Source organism: Gossypium hirsutum, chromosome A09 (genome assembly GCF_007990345.1).
Source record: "Gossypium hirsutum isolate 1008001.06 chromosome A09, Gossypium_hirsutum_v2.1, whole genome shotgun sequence".
Classification (NCBI taxonomy): Eukaryota; Viridiplantae; Streptophyta; class Magnoliopsida; order Malvales; family Malvaceae; genus Gossypium; species Gossypium hirsutum.
In genome coordinates, this window is record NC_053432.1 from 696,421 (window position 1) to 711,543 (window position 15,123).

Here is a 15,123-nt window from a genome sequence, read left to right on the forward strand (position 1 = left end):
AATTGAAAATGGATGTTAGTTGTGCTATAACACTTGCTTAATGATGAAAGGATCATGAGCTTAGGGCTTGAGAGGCATTCGGCTTTGGAGTAAAAATAATAGAAATGGTGTTTAGTCAATGCAAGTGTCCATACTTGTAGGATGTATTGAGTGTTGCAATCGGCCTTAACATAGACATGTGTGTGTTCGGCCACATAAATGAGCACCTAAGTTGATGTGTATGTTCGGCCAAAGGTAAGCATGTTGATGGCTTTATCTTGACTTAGAAGGTTCGGCTAAAGGGAAAATTAGCTAATATGTCGAATTCGATTCGTGAATTCGTACATATGTGACTCTAATGTCTAATGTGTATATGGACTAAGTACCTTGAGGTTCTCTTTTGATGTTCGAGTGAATTGTATTGAATCATTTGATGTGATTAAAAATGCATATGACCATTGTGTACTTGAGCTAAAAGGTGGCCATATGACCCATCAAACTCCTTGTCATATTCGGCCATAAGCTAGCAAAATGAGACTTTAATGAGTTAAATTTGTTTGATTTAGCTCAAGGAGTTAAAGGAGGTGAATCGAGCAAAGGCAAAGAAAAGGTCATCGAGTAGCCGAGTTGGAACCGTCTTACCCAACACGAGGTAAGTCATTAAGCATGTAGTTGGTATTATTTCAATGGTCATAATGTTTATGTATTGATGCTGAATGGAATGAATAAATATACATATATATATATGCATGTACGTATGTGATGATGAAATTGTTGAATGAAAGAAAAGAGGTAAGATGTACTGAGTTGTTGATCTCGGCACTAAACGTGCGGGATAACCATTTATGACCATGAGATTGGCGCTAAGTGCGCGGGATTAAATTGTACAGCACTAAGTGTGCGATTTGACTATGTTGCACTAAGTGTGCGAAATGAATATGATGCACTAAGTGTGCGAATTGACCATGCGGCACTAAGTGTGCGAGTTTGACTATGTAGCACTAAGTGTGCGATTTGATTACGTAGCACTAAGTGTGCGATTTGATTACGTAGCACTAAGTGTGCGGGCTCAATATACATTCGTGAATCATTATGGACACTATGTGTGCGACACTATTGAGTCGATCGCGGACAGCGGATCGGGTAAGTGTCTTGAGTACATGGCTAATAGGTGCTATGCTTATACTTGGTGTTGAGCTCGGTAAGTTGAACCTATGTGACAACTATACTTGAAGTCACGTACATAAAATTTATCGTAGGATGGGTGAAAGGCCAGTTAGTCGTTTGATTGTAACGAAAATAAATTGATTTATGAAAATGCTTCAATGTCCTATTGATGAGTATATGGATTGTGAATGCATGAATTGATATGAAATTGAATCGATAGGTTGGAGGAACTATGGTATGGTTCGGTATGGATGGAGTAAATTGTCTCGTTCCATTTTGTTTCCTCTTGTGATAATGTTATTGATGGATGGTAGTGCATTGCTTATGACTTACTGAGTTATAAACTCACTCGGTGTTTCCTTGTCACCCATTATAGGTTGCTTGGACTCATCTATTTTTGCGGGGTCAGGCCGTCATCGAAGTCATCACACCGGATAGCAAGTTTTGGCACTTTCTTCTTAGTTGGCTTAGAAGAACATTTTGGCATGTATAAGCTATTACGTTGTGTTTGAATTTTGGCATGTAAACTTTAAGCCATGCGAAAATGGCACGAATGTTCGATTGAGTTGGATCAAGGGTAGGCATGAGATGGACCTAGTTACTTTCGTAACAGATGCTGGCAGCAGCAGTGTCATGAGATTGAAAAATCACTAAAAATAGTAGGAGTGGAATTAATTGATGAATAAATTATGTAATCGAAGCTCGATGAGTCTGCTTTCATGAGGAAGTAACGAAAAGATCATATGGGCAGTATATTAAGAGATAATCAGATTATTGTGGGACAGGGCCAGAACGGTTTCTGGATTCCCTGCTCCGAATTTGAAAATTCATTACAAATTAACCAGAGATAATTAGGGGTCGTACCATATATTTACAGATTCCTCTCTGAGTCTAGTTTTCATAGAAACAAACGGCATCAGTATTGAAGCCCCGTGCAGGGAGATATCCAAGTCGTAATGGGCAAAGGTCAGTGTAGTCGACCCCTGCAACTTGGGAGACTTTGACTAATAAACTGTACTAATTGGCCTGACCAAAAATTCTAGAAAAAAATACATATATGGGCACATGAGTCTAGTTTCTGGGAAAAATTACGAAACTGATTTTCGAGTTACGAAACTCAAGATATAATTTTTAAAACGACTAGTACACAGATTGGGCAGTGTCTGGAAAATAAACTTTGTAAGGGGTTAAAGTCAGTTAACACCTCGTGTTCAACTCCGGTGTCGGTTTCGGGTTCGGGGTGTTACAGGGCTAATTAGAATTTGATTAGAACTAATATGCTAAGGTTATAAATATTAAGATTATGGTCCCCAAATTATACACAAGATATCTTTTCTAATATCCCATCATTAGGAAAGAGAGAGCAGATATTCTCTGAATTTCTTGTGTGCTAATTTGGAAGATCAAATCCCCAAGTTCCAGAAAGTTTCAAGGAATCCATGGATTCACGTACACTTCCGCATCTAGTTTTGTTCTTGATTTATTCTTAATGATTTGACATGACAGATCCTGGTTTATTAAGTTATATTGTATATTTATTTTATAAATTCTAACATTAATCAGACATGTCTATCATATAGCAACACTTCTACTAGGTCAAATTGACATCCTTATAACCTAGTTTTACATGATCTTGCCATCCAAATAGAATGGGTATGTGCATGTCCATGAAACATTTATATTAATCTCGTCTTCGATGGTCCTACTGCATAGTGAAAATTCACATATTAATAATTAACATGAAATAATATAAATTATGCATAAAAATCATGTAAAAAAGCATAATTTCACATACTTTATAAATTTATGTCCAATATTAATATTTAAGTAAAATTCACTTAATTCAGTAACAATTATTTAAGATTAACATATTTATTAAATCAAAAGGTGGTAAAAATATATAGAAAAATCCTATATAATTTTGAGTTTACAATGCCTTGTAATAGTAATTGTGAGATAACAATAATTTAACAATCCTAAAAAAAACATGATGGCGTGTTGCTTGGAACAAAATGATGGGGTTGAAGATGTCGCTTTAGATAAAAAATAATGTTATCTTAGCTGCAAGCAAGATTACAAGAGTGGTAAGAAGAACCTAGTTCAAATTTATGTTATAAAAGGGAAACTAGAGAAGGAGTATTGATTAGGGGGCCTTAGAAAAAGTGGAGGTATACAAATAACTTATTTTCTCTCTTTTTCCATTCCTCAAGAAAAAATTGAAGCATTTTGAATTAAAATTAAAGATACTTGACTAGGAGATTTGGTGATTTTGAACACAATTTTAATGTAGGGTTGTCATTGACTGATGCGTGATATTTGTAACAGGTTTTAAAGATTTATAAATCAATTGTTCTTGAGACTAACTTATTATCACGATTAAGGCAAGTGTACCTATCGAACAGTAGTATAACTAAGCAAGACCGAATTTTCGAACCTAAAGGAACTACGAGTACTAGTATTTACTTCCTTTTTATTATCTAGCCTAAAAATTAAGAGGTTTGGTTATCTAAACTAATTACTATCTAAGAATGCACAGAAAGAAAACTTGGGAAAATACTTTTGGGAAAATTCGATTGATTGAGACAATACCTAAGGAAAAATCCACCTAGACTTCACTTGTTATTTGACTCTAAATCAGACAATTTATTCATTTGACTAGATCCATAGAAATCCCTAAGTTATATTATTATCTCTCTCGAGACTAATAACGTCTAACCCTATGTTGAATAACTGAAATCTCTTTCTAATTAACACCCTAGAATTGCATTAACTCGATCTATGGATTCCCGTATTAGGTTTCACCCTAATCCGGCAAAATCTTATCACCCTATCTTTAGGCGCGCAATCAAATCCGCTTAGTTATGACAATTTTACTCTTAGACAAGGTCTATTCCTCCTCTGAATAAGAGCGTTAACTTGAATCAATATCCTGGAATATTAAAACAAGAATTAAGAACACATAATTAAGAACAAGTCAAATATTTATCATACAATTAGATAATAATAATAAGATCTATCTTAGGTTTTATTCCCCTTAGATACTTAGGGGGTTTAGTTCGTATTTATCAAAGAAAACAACTAAAAATCATAAAGATAATAAAACATAAGAAAACCCAAAACTCCTAAAGGAACTTGAAGGGAGATCATCAGTCTTGATGATGAATCCGGCTCTTGAGATGGATCTATCGGCTTTCCTTGAGTAATTCCTTGCTTCCTACTCTGCGTCATCTTCTCCTCCTCCTTTAGGGTGTTTTTATAGGCTTTAGGATGCTTAGAAGCCCTCAAAAGTGCCCTTTTTCCGAATTGGACTCAACTTAGGCTTGACAGGGACACGCCCGTGTGCGATTACTCCAACCCGTGGTCAAAGCTATTAAATAGACACGAGCGTGTGGTCTACCGTGTAAGTCGTTCTTCGATCCTGCCAAATTGACCGGCCGTGTGACACGTCCGTGTAAGGAAGTCTAGGCAGTGTTGTTTTCCTATGTTGGCCCGTTTTTCTTTGTTTTTGGCCCGTTTCTCGGCCCTTTTTCTCTCCTATGCTCACCTAAGTGTAAAACATGAAATTAAATGATTAGGAGCATCGAATTCACCAAATCTAAGGAGAAATCATCCATAAAATGTGCTAAGTATGGGATAAAAATATGTATAAATTACAGTTTATCATTGATATATAGATCCCAGTGCATTTAATGTAACGCCCCAAAATTTCTAACATTTTTATTGTGAAAATATGACACAAATATCTGTTAACTTTAGTGGTTATGTGTTCTGGGAGTGTTTGGGAGGTCCCAAGTTCAAACCTTCGCTTGGGCAAATCTTGGTATTTTGAAAGAATTAGGCCTTACTCTTGTTCAGTAGGCTTTTATTTGATTGCTGGTAAAAGTATATTAGAATGGGCCTGCTGGTCTAGTGGTTAAACGGAGTATTAGTGTGTAGGAGGTCTTTTGTTTGAGTCCCTGCACAAGTAGGGGAATTAATTTTTGTTTGAGGCGTGTGGCGTGGTGGAGTTTAAATTAAACTGGACTGTTGAGTAGTTGTGTTTTAGTGGGTTAATAGGGAGTGTTTTTAGGAGATAATTGGGGAGAAGTTATTGCTATTTCTTCTCCCTTCTTGTTCACTTTTGGTTTTTGTTCCCCTTTGGCCGAATTTTATTTCTTCTCTTTCCCCTCTCTTTTCATTTTCTTGATTGGTTGATCTCTTGCTTTATAGTCGAAATTCTCTTCTCTTTCCCCTACTATTTTCGTTTCTATATTTTTTGCGAGTCATCCCTTTGGGTGCAACTTTCGACTTCATATGTTTTGGTAAGTGGAATTTTTCCCCTTAGTTATCATATTTTGATTAGGCAATTAACAAAAGGGTTCGTTTTACTCTCGTTTAAGTGATGTTCAAAGGTTTTAAGCGGATATCCTAGTATGTGGAGACGACTGGTTATCAGATTCGTCGCGGTAAGTTTTCGAATCATCGTTGGTTTAGTTTTTCGAGTTTTATGTTAGGGATATTTGGTTTGATTAACAAATCAAGTGATTAATTAAGGGATATATTAGTCAAATATAGGTTTTTGAAGGCTCGGGTTACTTAGCACAAGGAATCGATAACAGGTGTGTACCCAAAAAGTAGAAAATGGGATTCGGTGAAAATTTGAAATTGTTTGCTGTCAAGAAATAAGAGAAATAAGAGAAAATGATACGAAAAAATTGTAGAGAAAGGAAATAAGGGTGTTATAAACTTGGAAATCAACATTTTGCACTAAAATAGTTTTGGACAACAGCAGTAGTCTAACTTTGAAAAATCATCAAAAATAGTGGAAATTGAGTTGGGGTTGAATAAAATATTAAATTAAATTTTATTGAGTCTAGTTTTTCATGGAAGAAATATTGTAAGCAATGAAATTGTAAATTATGAGTTATAATAAATTTTGTGAGACAAGGTCAGAATGATTTCAGGTTCCCCTATCCTGACTTCGAAAAATCATCAAAAATTTTTAAAAAATAATTAGGGGCTTAAATTTATATGTTTAAATCCTTAATGAGTCTATTTTCAAGAGAAACAAATGGAAACATCATCCAAATTCTGTACTAAGAGATAAATAATGGTTGAAGCTGTCAAACAGTAGAATAGGGATAAATTTGAAGATTTTAATGTACTTATTTGATAAACTATAAATTCTAAAAATTTTATGGTAGAAAGGTATGTGAGACTAGTTTCAAAAACACCAAGCGGATCTTAATTTGGAATCTTATAGCTCAAGATATAAATAATTAAGTGACAATGACTCAAGTAGACAACTTTGATTAAACATATAAGTAAATAGTGAAAAAATATATGAATATTTAGCTAGCATGGGTTACATTAAAAATGAATCACACGGCCAAGGCTAATTTGGGCCGTGTGGGCCACACGGGCGTGTGAGCTTATCTTTTTGAAAAGTTGTCTAAGGTTGCACGGCTCACCCAAGTCGACTGTGGACCTACTGAAGGGTCGGTAAGCCCTGCTTAGACCTCTATACGAGTGATCTGTCTGTCTGATTTCTATACCGAGCATGAATTATGATATCTGAATGTATGTACTATAATTGCATAATAGCATGACATCATTTCTATGTTGCATTGCATCAGGGTGGGTTATTGTTATCTGGAGGAAGTGTCTGAAAGGCTATTAAGCCTGTTATCTGGTAGCTCTGCTACAAATTTCTAATTATGTGCCGTATTTCGGTACAGCATGGTGTGTAGGGATGGGTGGGTTGATTTAATCTCCACATGGTGTGTAAGGATGGACAGAGATGGTGTGTTGAGGCTGGTGGGTAGGATTCTAATTTTCTGCTATTGCATATTATATCTGAGATGGGCCAAGGCCCTAAATTATATCTGAGACTATATCCGAATGGGCTAAGGCCCAAACTAAATCTGTAATGGGCTTAGGCCCCAGACTGTAATTGATTATTTTCTGATGTGTATCTATATGTATGTTTTCTGTGGGGATTACACACTGAGTTTGCAAAAACTCACCCCTTTTTTTATGTAAAGGTAATCCCCAGAATTAGGAGGATCGGTGCAGCAGAGGGCTCGACGGTGACCACCACTACTAAACTGCTTTATTACAACTTTTGATTTTATATTATAATTGGGTATTTATTATTGTAATGTTGGGACTTTGGACTATTTGGTTTAAATTGGGATTTTATACTGTTTTTATGGATTTTTAAACTGTAACTCAACAAAACACGATTTTTTCTAAAAACTAAGATCTTCGGTTTTGTAAAATAATTGGTTGCAAAAGCTTCTGCTTAAAAGACATGTTTTAAAGCAAATCAGCTAGTTCACGTTCTTCCAAATTAAATAAAAGCTAATTAACTGGAACAGTTTTAACTTATCAATCTTGATTTCAAACCCCATTCCATGTGACATCGCTAAATCTGGCCATAACGTATAGGCCGGGTTTGGGTGTTACATTTAATAACTTATGTTTATGCTTGCATGATTGATATGAAAGAAATAAAATACATAACATGCATTCACTAGTGCCTATAATTATGCCTGCATTAATTGAATCAAGTTGATAGGCGAACAAACGGAGGAGTCCTTCAAGAAACGCCTGGCCCAAAGGAAATCCATGGTTTCACTTGGGTAGAATGGGTCGAAGAACACACGAATCTTTCTATCTTTACATAGAGCAATATTTAGAGTGCAAACTTGAATTTTAGTCCCATTGTTATCAATGCAACATGAAGTCTTCACATACTTAAATCCTGCATATACAAATATACACATATTTATCTTTCATTCAAAATCCAAAATATCTCACATAAAAGTTAATTTATTTGTAGTTTTAAGGATTATTGCTAAATATTGTTTACTCACCATAAGATTCAGGCATTTCGAACACATCTTTAAATACCTTGTAAATATCTCCAAGAACGAATTTAGAGCCTGAAAGAGTGGATCGCAAATTTTTCAACAAACTAGGAAGGAGGTTATTGTAAAATGATACACGATTGTTTATTTCTTCGACACATGGCCTACTGTGATTTTTTGTATTTATGCTAAATGGTGATCATCCTAATGGTGATACATTGCTTACAAAAAATTTGCGACCACCTAGTGTATATAATCTCTGCATTGTAAAATGTAAAAGTCATTAGACATTAAAAGAAATATTTGTGTAAAAGGGTTAGTTTATCTATTTAATGATATGAAATCAGTCTGTCTAATATCGGTCGTAAGAATGTGTTTGCAAAACCCAATTATTATATCTATCATTTTACCTTCAATTGCTTGGAAAACTCTTTAATGAGAAGTTCGGCATATTTATCAATAGAGTACTTTTTCGCCATTTCAACTTCAAAGGTAAGACCTAAGTCATTGCCTACGTGATGGATGAAAAATAGAGACTTGGAAAGGTATTGAGTAAAGCCTTTACAGTAATCAAATTTGCTTTTCAAGTCTTCCATTGTGGTGTTCTCAAAAAAGTCTACTTATTGAAAGAAGTTGATGACATTCTTATGCTATAAATAATATCCAAATCCAAATCAAGAATATATATAGTTAGTGTGTTATCTACATTAAAAAAAAAGTCAACTTAAATGGTTCAATATTAGTGTTTTACCAAAAAATGTCGATTTTAAGGGAGAAGCCTAGAAGATTCTGATGCATAATTAACACCAGTTCGAATTCTTTTTCTATCTATCTTAGACATACCCATAATTGGTGGTGGGTATGGCAAACCTGCCACTGTAGCTGTAATATGAAAAAGAAAAAAAAATTGTTTATCGAAAAGGAAATTAATTGGAATTCTTGCACACAAACATATACAGACATGAGCTTAAATTTCTATTCAAAATTAGATTATTATTACTAAATCATTTGACTAAGAGAAGAATTATTTAGGAATATGGATTGATATCATCTAGTCTTTGTGTTTAAAATATTGTGAATTATAATGATTCAAATAGTTTTGGGATCAGATTGAGTAAGTTAGGTTAGGAAAAAGAATTGTTTGTTAAAAATTCTGATTGAAAAAAAAATACTAAAAGTTCATACTAATAGTTAAAAAAATGTTAAAAAGTTATTTTGGAAGAATATTATAGTGTAAACAATAGCCATGTTCAAGGGACAATTTACTCGACCAAGTTCAATGTCTTGCCAGAAATTTTGGAAGTTTTGGACAAAATATTAGACCTCAGAAATGATTTTGAGCAAAAGAAGCTAGACATGTTTAAAATATGAACGAGTTTAGACTCTAACATTCAAGGTCCAAGCCAACATTTGAAGCCCATATATCACCTCGATCTAGGTTTCGACAAGCATTGATTTAGCGTGTAAAGTATACAAGCTCGACCCAAACACAACCTGGCCTAGGCCATCCTCACCTCTTGTAGATAGGAATCTATCTCAAAGAAATAATTAAAATAGAATTACTTTATCTAATAATAATGAAAGAGAATAGTAGATATCAACTCAAGAATATATATAATAAAATGAATTAAAGTAAAATGTAATTTTACTTTTGTGTCATACCAATGAAATCTACTCCAATTCTACCATTGGTGACTCGACCAGTAGGTTTTCCATCAAAATCAATTCCAAATGGCAAATAACCTCCTTTAATTGCATCTTTATTTCCCAAAACTGCTTTATTGTTTACATTGTCAATAAAAGAGTCACCGAATACATAAATAGCTGGCAAAGCAATTTTGATATCTACTAATGATAAATGCTTCATAAGATCCTTTTGGTTAATTTTCAATTGCGCCACTTCAATCACATCGCCATAACCAAATTCTAATAAATAAATTAAGATGATAAAAACCCAAAGATGAAGTTTAACCATGATAATTCCAGCACTTGAAGAATATTACAATTTTTGGTATGTAATTCGTATATTTGAGCTTTGATTTTTGCGTGGATTTATATATTGTGTTTCTTTTGATTATTTTGTTATAGATTTTAATTAATTGTAAAAATTAAGCATACCAACTTCTTGAATATTGGCAAGTTATAAATTGATTATTAAAAATATATAAAAGAAACTCCTAATCAAATTATCTATAATATAATATTACTAGATGCTAATAGGTTTTTGTTAAACTAAATTGATATTTGTTTCCTACAATTTTTTATTCTGGTCTAAATCATTTAAAAATTTTAGTTCTAATTGTTAAGGTAATTATTGTAAAACTGTAAAAACAAATTTTTTGTTTCTTGTTTGTGTAATTGTTAAGGTAATTACAATTCCATCTCAAAATACAACTAGACATCACCTTTCATATGTCATGCATTGTACAAATAAAAGATGTCTCACAACAGCAGATGTCCTCTGGCGTAGTCCTTGAGCAAAATACAAATAAAGGGGAACGAGGTAAGTTTAAAAGAATTTAGTGAGTTCCATAGAGATCTTAAGCAAAATACTAATAGCACAGTCCAGTCTTTCAAAGGAATCTCTCAACATTACAGAGTATGCTCAATGTCATATACAGAACTCAGACAGACTTAGTGCGCCAAAGGCGTGTAATATGGGCGAATACTATATGCCAACACAATATAAATAGACATTATATTTTCATGCTAGCCAGATACGCAGATTTCAGAGCCAGATTCATATCAGATGTTTTCATTTCATTCATTTACATTCTCTCCTTATTGCTCCCCATTTCAAAATCATTCAGTAGCCTGTTTAATTGTGTTATGCCAATCTAGTTTGCGATCTATATCTGCCCTACCGAAGGCTACATAATTTATTTCCTTTAACTCCATTTTCGTAGATCAGTCCATATCATATCATTCATATTAGAAGTAGATGGCAGTGACTTAACATGAAAATGACCCATACTTCTTATCCCAGACATATACAAAACTTAGAATAATGACTCTGGACAAACAACCATTATTCACACATAAATACATTGATCATCCTTTATAGAGTAGGAATAATTACCTTACAATATGATAAAGTAAAAATAATCAGAACACATGGAAGTAAGAAGGAACTCACTAGAAAAATAACAAAGTCTAAACAGCAGGTCCTTTGCCTTTGTCACTCGGACCTTCAGTAGCATCTTGAGCTAAAAATAAGGTCATTTAGACATATCAGATTACTACTTCATCGAATTTAAACATGCATGCATGAAACAGTAACATTAAACCCAGACCTAGGAAGTTTTCTTCCTTACACACCAATCTGACACTTATGCATGAAGAATCGAAAACACGTAAATTAAAAATAACCTAGGTTTATTAGTAATTACTAGAGAGCTATGCAAAACATATAAGTTGGTTGACTACAGCAAACCTAACTTTAGATAGGTTTTTTGGACTTTGGATTTTAGAAAATGCAAAAAAGATCATGATAAGTGTAACAACCCAAACCTAGTTGAGTAGGTGTAACCTGAATATGGCGAGCTACATTAGCCACCAAAGTGACTCTCCGTTAACTCCTAACTGGACCTCCAACACACCACTTAATAATAGCAGATAATGTCATAAGTTAAGACAAAGCAGCGAAAATAATTCACACACAGTGAAAATCATGCAAGTTTATAAAACCACAAAGAAAGGTTCGCAAGTCTTAACATCAACAAGACTGAATAGTTCGCAAACATTAAATAACAATAGTTCGCGTAATAGTATTGATAAACTGTAATTTATACATATTTTTACCCCATGCTTAGCATATTTATGAATGATTTTTCCTTGGTTTTAGTGAATTCGATGCTCCTAATCCTTTAATTTCACGTTTTATACTCAGGAGAGCTTAGGATAGTAAAAACAGCGAAAAATAGGCCAAAAACGGATCCATTGGGCTTAAAACAGTGTTTCACACGGCCTAGGCACTTTCACACTGGTAAACCACACGCCCGTGTGAGGCACATGGGTAGACCACACGCCCGTGTTTCATGCTCGTGTTGACTAAAAACCAACTCAAAATTACACACGGCTTGAGCACTTGCACATGGGTATGGCACACAGCCGTGTCCCTGTAGATCCCAAGTCTAATTCTACTCGGAAATGGCCACTTTTGAGGGTTTTGAAGCATTCTAAAGCCTATATAAACAACCTAGAAGAGGATTAAAGGGGACAGAAAGAGTTGGAGGCAGAAAATACTCGAGAATAGCCATCGGAATCACCTCGGAGCCAAGATCTACATCAAGACTGAAGATTTCCATCCAATTTCCTAGAAGTTCTTTGGGTTTCTTTATGTTTTGTTGTTTTCCAAACTTTGAGATGCTTTCTATTAATATTATGAACTAAACTCCCTAAAAACCTAAGGGAGATGAAACCTAAGACGAATCTTATTACTATTTGATTTATATGATAAATACTTGTTCTTATTCTTAATTGTGAGTTTTAATTCTTGCTTTAATATTCCAGGATATTAATTCAGGTTTTTGATGTGCTTATTCAGTAGAGGAAAAGTCCCTGTTTAAGAGTAGATCATTCATAATTAAGCAGAGTTGCATGCAATCCTAGAGATAGGACGACATAAATATGCCGGATTAAAGTCAAATCTAATAAGGGAATCCATAGATCGAGTTATTGCGACAATAGGGGTTTTAATTAGAAAGAGATTTCAATTAATCAACCTAGAGTCAGTTGTTTTTAGTCTCGAAAGGGATAATATCATAAATCAAGAATTTCTACGGAATAAGTCAATTGAATAAATCATCTAAGTCAAAGGTAATAAGTAAAGTCTAGGTGGATTCTTTCTTGGGCATTGTCTTCTCCATTGGTTTTTCTAAAGTATTTTCCAACTTTCATCTATTTCGTAATCTTAGTTAAATTAGAAAATTAGTTTAGTTTAAAAACATCCTTTAATTAGTACTTTTAGTCCTCGTGGATACGATATTTCCGGTCTCACCATAACTATACTACTATTCGATAGGTGCGGTTGCCTTAAGTCAGATTTTTAGTTAGTTTCACGACCATCAGGTATCTAACACGAGTTAAATTCACAGTTCATACCAAAAACATAGGTTCGCTAATTGTCAACATTTCGCGCATTACATAACTTAAAAACATGAACACACGTTAAAGGTTCGCATATAAACAAACTTCACTTACATAGGAAACATACATGCAAAGGTTACCATACTTTTGTGGAGTTCATATAAATACATGGGTTCGCACACATATATGGGCTTGCTAAGTCAAGCGTACACATGTAATTATCAAGGTCATAAAAAAATTGTACTTTCAACAAGTCTGACTTGCATATTATAGCCAAGGAAATATACATAACACTTATGCATGAATAAACATCAATCTTTATTCATAATAATAATAAGATATTTCAGATATGGTTCACAACAACAAGTAGACTTAATATAAAAGAGATTATTTCGAACAAAGTCAACTTATGGTAATTCTAACTTACATAATTAAATAAACCCCACCGCCAAATTTTCCAAGTTCGCCAATATCAATTCAAGAGTGAGCCTTTCCAAGTCATCGACCTTGTCATTGCTATCTGTGACTTACTTACCTGCGAAGTAATAGAGGAGTGGGTGAATTCATTACAAACTTAGTGAATAACCTGAAATCCACATGGTATGCTTAAAAACAGAGCTTAAAATAGAAAGAAGACTTAGACTTAAAATAGTTTTCCGTACTAGGTTCGCGGGTGAGGTTGTGAAACCTAGATCGCAAATCTTGTCAGAAAACATAAGTTTTGTAAAAGTAGTTTCAAAAACTTAGTAGTTGAATCTCAAAGTTTGCTAACAGGGCACACCTTAAGTTGCAAGGCCTATTTAGCTTAAACAAAAATTTAAAAACTCAAGTCTAGGTTTGCCTTAGGTCGCGAAGCCAACTCGCACATACTTTTCAGGAAACTCAAAAAGGTCCGCCTTAGGTCACAAGACTGGATGGCACATACTTATCAGAAAACATGAACAAGGTCTGCCTTAGGTCGAGAGACTGGTTCGTACATACTTATTAAAAAACATGAACAAGGTTTGCCTTAGGTCATAAGATCGGTTCACTTATCAGAATATTGTCTCATTGGATATACTAATCTCCTTATAACACCTCAGAATGACTCAAAGAGTCCAGAAAACATGTTCCATAAGTGCATCATGAGGCAATACACTCTCTTATACACAAACGTGTCCCAGTGAATAGAGCGTAGCTCAATATTCCTTTATCTCTCCACATGTCCCTAAGCCTCAACACCCAAAATCACAGAAAAGCTTTACTCAAAAGCTTATAGGTGAGTACTCACAATCCTTTGGTATACCAATATATCCAACAAGGCTCAAAATGGAGCACGTATAGAGAGATACAAAGAGCTCGCATAGAGCTTACTTGAAAACACTTATAAAGAGCTTGCACAAAAACTCGTAAAAATAAAGTTTACAAAATCATTCTATAAAACACACTTAAAAACATCGGCCCACTTTGTAACTCCTATAAAACATATTTTTGAAACTCAGACTTAAAAACACGTTTCAAAAAAAAAGTCTTAGAACCTGAAAATTGGTTTTTTTTTTTAAAAAAAACTTACTTTTGGAACTTAGTTTAAAAACAATGTTCTTGAAAACCATCACAGTTCTCACAAAAAGATACGAACCTTAAACATTCATACCTAAAACCATGATAGCGAACATACTTATGATGAACCTCAGATCACTCATACTAAAAAAACATGACAGTTTTGCATAATTTTTATAAATCCTCGATCACTCACCGAAAACTGAGAATTAAACAAGCTTAGTTTTGCATTTATCCTTACAGGTAGATGGTCCTACTCATTTGCAATAAAAACACACACAAGTTACTTAAACAAAATTCACACGTGCAAGTGAACCTAGCTTTCTGGACAATCAAACCTAATAGGATAAGACTTACCTTAGGTTCTACAAATTTAACTCAAAATAGAGATTTGATGGCAGAATATTCAATAAGAGAAATCTCATGAATTAAGGTTCGTATTTATTGATCTAAGTGTCATGGAAATCTTAGGATACCCTACCTAACTTAAAAAAGGTGT